Genomic DNA, 6,311 nt, shown 5'->3' on the forward strand with positions numbered 1-6,311 from the left:
GGGAAAGGTTGGCAGCAGACATGGACCTTGAAAATGCAGGAAAAAGAGAAGGTGCTGATCCTCCTCAGGAATGAGAAGCCCAAAAGCCTTAGAAACTCAAAGAAAGAAAGCTATAGCAGGGGGCTACTTATATCCCAGACTTCAGCTCTCAGGGCCAACATAGAGCTATGGATTTGAGGACTGTTCTTTCCATCTGTATTAGTTAGAATTCCTCCAGAGAAACAAAACCAACAGAATACACACACACACACACACACACACACACACACAAAAGATATTGAGATAAACATCTCAGTATATATGTGTGTATATTTATATACACATATAAAATTTAATGAAATGTATTTTAATGAATAGGCTTATGAGCCTGTGGAGCAGTAGTAGATCCAAACTACGCAGGGTTGACCAGCAGACTGGAGACCCAGGGGAGAGTTACAGTTAGATTCCAAATGCAGTCTGTTGGCAGAATTCCTTCTTTCTCAGGAAGGGTCAGTCTCTGTTCTATTGTCTTTAACTGATTGCGTGAGATCCACCACATTTTGAATGGTTATCTGCTTTTACTCAAAGTTCACCTGTTTATTTATTTGTTTATTTATTTATTTGAGACAGAGTTTTGCCCTGTCACCCAGGCTGGAGTGCAGCAGCGTGATCTCAGCTTACTGCAACCTCCACCTCCCAGGTTCAAGACATTCCCCTGCTCAGCCTCCTAAGTAGCTGGGATTACAGGCGTGCACCACCACGTCTGGATAATTTTTTTTGTATTTTTAGTAGAGACAGGGTTTCACTATGTTGTCCAGGCTGGTCTTGAACTCCTGATCTCGGGTGATCCACCTGCCTTGGCCTCCCAAAGTGTTGGGATTATAGGCGTGAGCCACCGTGCCCAGCCCAAAGTTCACCAATTTAAACATTAGTTTCATCCAAAAAAAAAAGAGACAGAAACATCCAGTATAATGTTTGACCAAAGATCTGGGCACCGACCTAGCCAAATTGACACATAAAATTAATTATCACACCATCTTAACACTGTCCCTGCGTAGAAGACTAAAAAAGAAAAGACAGAAGAAAGAAGGAGCTAGGACCCAGGGATAGGTGGGATGTATCAAGCAATAAGAATCAAGATACTGTGCTTCCACAAGACACAAGAAAGAAAGTAAAAATCTAGAAAGATCTGTAGCACTGTTTAATTCAATGCATGTGCCTCAGGTATTTCTGGGGGCTGATGGGGGGCCAGTCCCAGGCAAACTGAAGGTGCAGAAGTAGTGCTGGGATTCGCTTAGTCAGCAGGCCTGGTATGCATGGACTAGTTGCATAAAGTACTGGGAGACTTGGACCTGATGGTTGTCTTCAGAGTAAAAAAAGAGGTAAGCAGAAAAATGCAGTCTACAAGCTGCGGAGTCAGTTACCACTTAGCATGACTTGAGTGCCAAAGATATGCCAGGCATAGAGTAGTTTGGGGCACAGAAGAATGGATCAGAGGAGGTTACAGGTTTTTGTGCATTTAATCCTTACCACAAATTTATGAGACAGGTGCTGTTCATCATCCTCATTTTCCAGATGATAATCTAAGGCATAGAAAGGTGTAGCAGTTTGCCCAAGGCTGCATAATACTTGTGATGCTTAATTTTGTGTTAACTTAGTCAAGTTGTGGCGCCCAGTTATTTGGTCAAATATCAGCCTATATGTTGCTATGAAAGTATTTTTTTTTTAATGTGATGAGCTTTTTTGTATTGAGACAGAGTTTCGCTCTTGTGACCCACACTGGAGTGTAACAGCATGATCTCAGCTCACTGCAACCTCTGCCTCCTGAGTTCAAGCGATTCTCCTGCCTCAACCTCCCGAGTAGCTAGGATTATAGGTGCCCACCACCACACCCGACTATTTTTTTTTTTTGTATTTTTATTAGGGACAGGGTTGCACCATGTTGGTCAGGCTGCTCTCGAACTCCCGACCTCAGGCGATTCACCCGCCTCGGCCTCCCAAAGTGCTGGGATTACAGGCTTGAGTCATTGCACCTGGCCAGATGTGATGAACATTTATATCAGTAGACTTCGAGTAATGCATAGTTCCCTTCATAATGTGCTTGGGCCTCATCCAATCAGTAGAAGGCCTTAAGAGCAAAGACTGAGGTTTCCTGAGAAAGAAGGAATTCTCTTTAAAACTGTCACATGGAAACTCTGCCTGAGTTTCTAGTCTTCTGCCCCATGGAATTCAGATTCAAGACTGACTGCAACATTGACTCACCTGAATTTCCAGCCTGCCAGCTTTCCCTGCAGATTCTGGACTTGCCAGTCCCCATAGTTGTGTGAGCCAATTCCTTAAAATAGATCTCTTTTTCTCGGCATGTGTGCATATTATAATTACATATAAATGAGGCTCTGTCTCTCTCTCCGTACTGAAAGCAGGAAGTAGAAGGGGAAAAGAAACAGAAATCACATTTTTGTTAAATCCCAGAGGCACCTGCAGTCCAGAATCTTGTATTAGGAAGGGCAGACCTTACCTCCTGGATGGGGCTGTGAGGACTTCATGTCTCCACGGAGGGGGCCCACCCCAGAACCACCAGCTGAGCTCCAGCCAGCAAAAGCCTCCTGGCTTTTCAGGAGCCTGCCATCACAGGGAACCCAAGTCCACCTAAGTCAGGCTCAGGGACCTTGGAGGGCTTTGTCCTGAGATTACATGGGTCTCTATCCAGCAAAAGAAAAGTTGGAAAGCAGTCTGTGTGCTTTCTAAATGAATACACTGTGATAATGGGGGCCCCAAGTACATGTTTCTAATAATAAGCCTGATTAAAGGTAAAATTAATTATATGTGCTATTTAAACATAGCAAATGTTGACCTGTGTATTATATTTTTCTACAATACTTACTGATGGTTGTACCTTGGATACTTATATGCCATAAGCAAGTTGAAGGAAACAAATGGCTTACACACCAACTATTGACATTCCATTCATGCCTTTGTTTTTTTATTCTTTATTTTATTTTATTATTATTATTTTTTTGAGACAGAGTCTTGCTGTGTTGCCCAGGTTGGAGTGCAGTGGTACAATCTCAGCTCACTGCAACTTCCACCTCCCAGGTTCAAGCGATTCTCCTGCTTCAGACTCCCGAGTAGCTGGGATTACAGGCTCCCACCACCATACCCAGCTAATTTTTGTAGTTTTAGTAGAGATGGGGTTTCACCATGTTGGCCAGGCTGGTCTCAAACTCCTGACCTCAAGCGATCTGCCCGCCTTGGCCTCCCAAAGTGTTGGGATTACAGGTGTGAGCCACTGCGCCCAGCCTCCATTCATGCCTCTGAGGTGGGAAGGACACTGCATGGAGTAGGGACCATTTGGATAGTTGCTTTGTGTTCTCATTTTATGCAAATTCTTCCTGTCAGACAGTCTGTACCTGCAAGGAATAGCCATGAAGGCTTACTGCAGTTCAAGTTTTACTCTAGCCCACAAAACACATAATTTACGAGTCAAAAGAGAAGCTGGAGGCCATTTATGTTGGAGCAACTTCAGAATGTCTCACCAGGAATTAATACTATTTTTTTTTCCTTTCGGAGAAGCATTAGGCACACATTTTAGAGAAGGACTGCTTAATTTATAACCTCTTACTCATACTTTAGAAGTTTACTACTGAAGTGCAGAGTTATCTGGAATGTTCTGAATGAGTTGCATCATCTTGTTTTAGGCTCAAACAAAAACTAAGAACAGACACCAGGCACACACTTCAACAGTATCAAGTCCCCACAGTCAAATGGAGGCCTCCAAATACCATTCTTTTCATACTGTGAAACAATCAAAAAAATCACACAGTGGCCTAAGTATGTCCTAGAAAATATTAGCATCAGCAAAACGGTGTGTAAGTAGCCAAAGGACGCGGTGGAACAAGAACTATGAGGAGAGGAAGAAAATGAAAAGCAAAAAGATAGGCCTTTTTAAAGATTGCAAACACACTGAGAATGTTAACATACTTGTTGCATCATTGGAGACTTTGTTCTTGATCTTCAGTGTCAAGGGCACTGCTAGGATGGGGTTGAGTTCCAACCCTTGCTTTTTCTTCTGCAGCAGATGCATCTTGTAAGATCCTATGGGATTGTTCTGCATTATAACACAAGTGGGTGTCACATTTCTGGCAAGCTCACCCACTGGTTGCTTATCTTTTTTAAAGTTATAACAATATGTTGCTGGAGATTTAGCTATCTCAAATTGTATATAAAAGAACCAACATTATTCAGTTTACATTTCTTTAAACAAACATCCATTCACTCATTGAAAAATACATCATTACCAGTTGTTCAAAATAAATAAGTGCTTGTCTCAGCTAGGAGTAGAGTGGTCCTTTTCAAAAGTGCATGCTGCTATTTTCTGAACATAGGGCTTTGAGAGGAAATACCCACATTCTTTGCAATATTTAAAAACGGGCTTCATCGAATGAGGGGAAGAAGGAAAAGGAGGCACCAGAATCCCTTTCGAATATGGCTTCTTCCTGAGCCACCGACCGGTGATGCGCACGACTTCCCCATCTTGGGCTTGGGTTTGGGCTTGGTCACTCTTGAGCTTGGGAACCAGAGTCAGAGGGCGGTTCTGGCTGATTTCTAAGACTCACCAGTTGAACTCGTCTTGCTCTTCCTCTGGATCTGACCATGATTTCTGCCTCTGCCTGGACAGCACCTTCACCGCACACCTGGTTGAACACTTCTGCCACTTGGTTCCCTCGTAGGCCTTTCCACTCTGCTTCCCATCAGGCCCAAGAGGCAATGGTCCCCAGCAAAGAGCTGACAGCACATGGATTGAAACTTTCTCTGGGTCCTCTTTAACTCTCAAAGCTCACCCCCTGCACCTCTTCACCCACCCCTGCGCATACCAGCCGCCACCTTTGTTCACGTCTTCTGCTCCTCCAGCTCCTGAAGGCAGCGCCCATCCTCCCATCATCATGTAGTCAGTGCCAGCCCCGTGCCTGCTGGTTGTAAACACCAGCACATTGAAGTCACATTGAATCACTTCACTGCAGAAAAGCCCACCCCAAGAGACGAGCTATGGGAAAGATGGTTTGGGGGCCGCTTTCCCTGAGCTTTCCTGGTATGTTCACACTTCAGTTGCCCTTCTAGCTCTAGCTCTTGCCCATCTTCCCAATGGGAGAAGGTCAGGAACAAAAGAAATGTGTGGCCACTTTAAGAGGTGGGAAGTGGGCCGGGCGCAGTGGCTCACACCTGTAATCCCAGCACTTTGGGAGGCCCAGGAGGGCAGATCACAAGGTCAGGAGATCTAAACTGTCCTGGTTAACACAGTGAAACTACGTCTCTACTAAAGATACAAAAATTAGCCGGGCGTGGTGGCGGGAGCCTGTAGTCCCAGCTACTCGGGAGGCTGAGGCAGGAGAAAGGCCTGAACCCGGGAGGCGGAGCTTGCAGTGAGCCGAGATCGCGCCACTGCACTCCAGCCTGGGCGACAGAGCGACACTTCGTCTCAAAAAACAAACAAACAAAAAACAAAGAGGTAGGAAGTGCTGCAGGGATGAGCCTCTTGCCCCTACTCCCTGGTCCCTGTGAGGTGGCTCTTGCCCTGTAATGACAGGTGCCAGTCATTCTTTTTATGGTACGAGTGACCTGTCCTAACAACCAGTATTGTTCACAAACAACATTAAAGTGTGGATATAAAACATGAAGAGACAGTATAGGACTTCCAGGCCTCATGAATATCACTAGTGATGATAGCGAAATACCATGAGTTCTTGCCTTCAGCTTTGTGCTCAACTGATAATCCTGCCTTCTGCGGAGCACTCTGCAGCAGCACTGCTAACTTGGAACTCTCTTGCTGTGCTACCCTAGGATGCAGTTATTTAATAGTCTGTGTTTCTAATGACGGCAGCTGGTTGTTTTTGTATCACAAGAACTGTAAGGCTTCCTCAGAATTTATATGAGCTGAGTCCACCCCATGCAGTGAGAGGAAATGGATTTCCTTCTGAAGTTGGATGTCGTTATAGCCGATCATAAATCAGCCTCTTTGGGGGCACCCACAGAGGCTGAGCACCACTGAGCACAGATGGAGCGCCCAGTGCTGGGAGGGGCTTGAGCCTTTGCAAAGTACTTGCTTTATAGCCTGGGGTTGATTATTACCCAGGGAATGACTTACAAACATTAAAAGTCTAAATTCTGACCACTGCTATGACATTCAGGTAGCAAAAGAACCTGAACATTTTCAAATTTTCCTTTTTTCTCTGCTTTCTCTTTCTCTTTCTTTCTTTCTTTCTCTTTCTTTCTTTCTTTCTTTCTTTCTTTCTTTCTTTCTTTCTTTCTTTCTTTCTTTCTTTCTTTCTTTTTCT

Source organism: Rhinopithecus bieti, unplaced genomic scaffold, assembly GCF_001698545.2.
Source record: "Rhinopithecus bieti isolate Rb0 unplaced genomic scaffold, ASM169854v2 scaffold_4180, whole genome shotgun sequence".
NCBI lineage: Eukaryota > Metazoa > Chordata > Mammalia > Primates > Cercopithecidae > Rhinopithecus > Rhinopithecus bieti.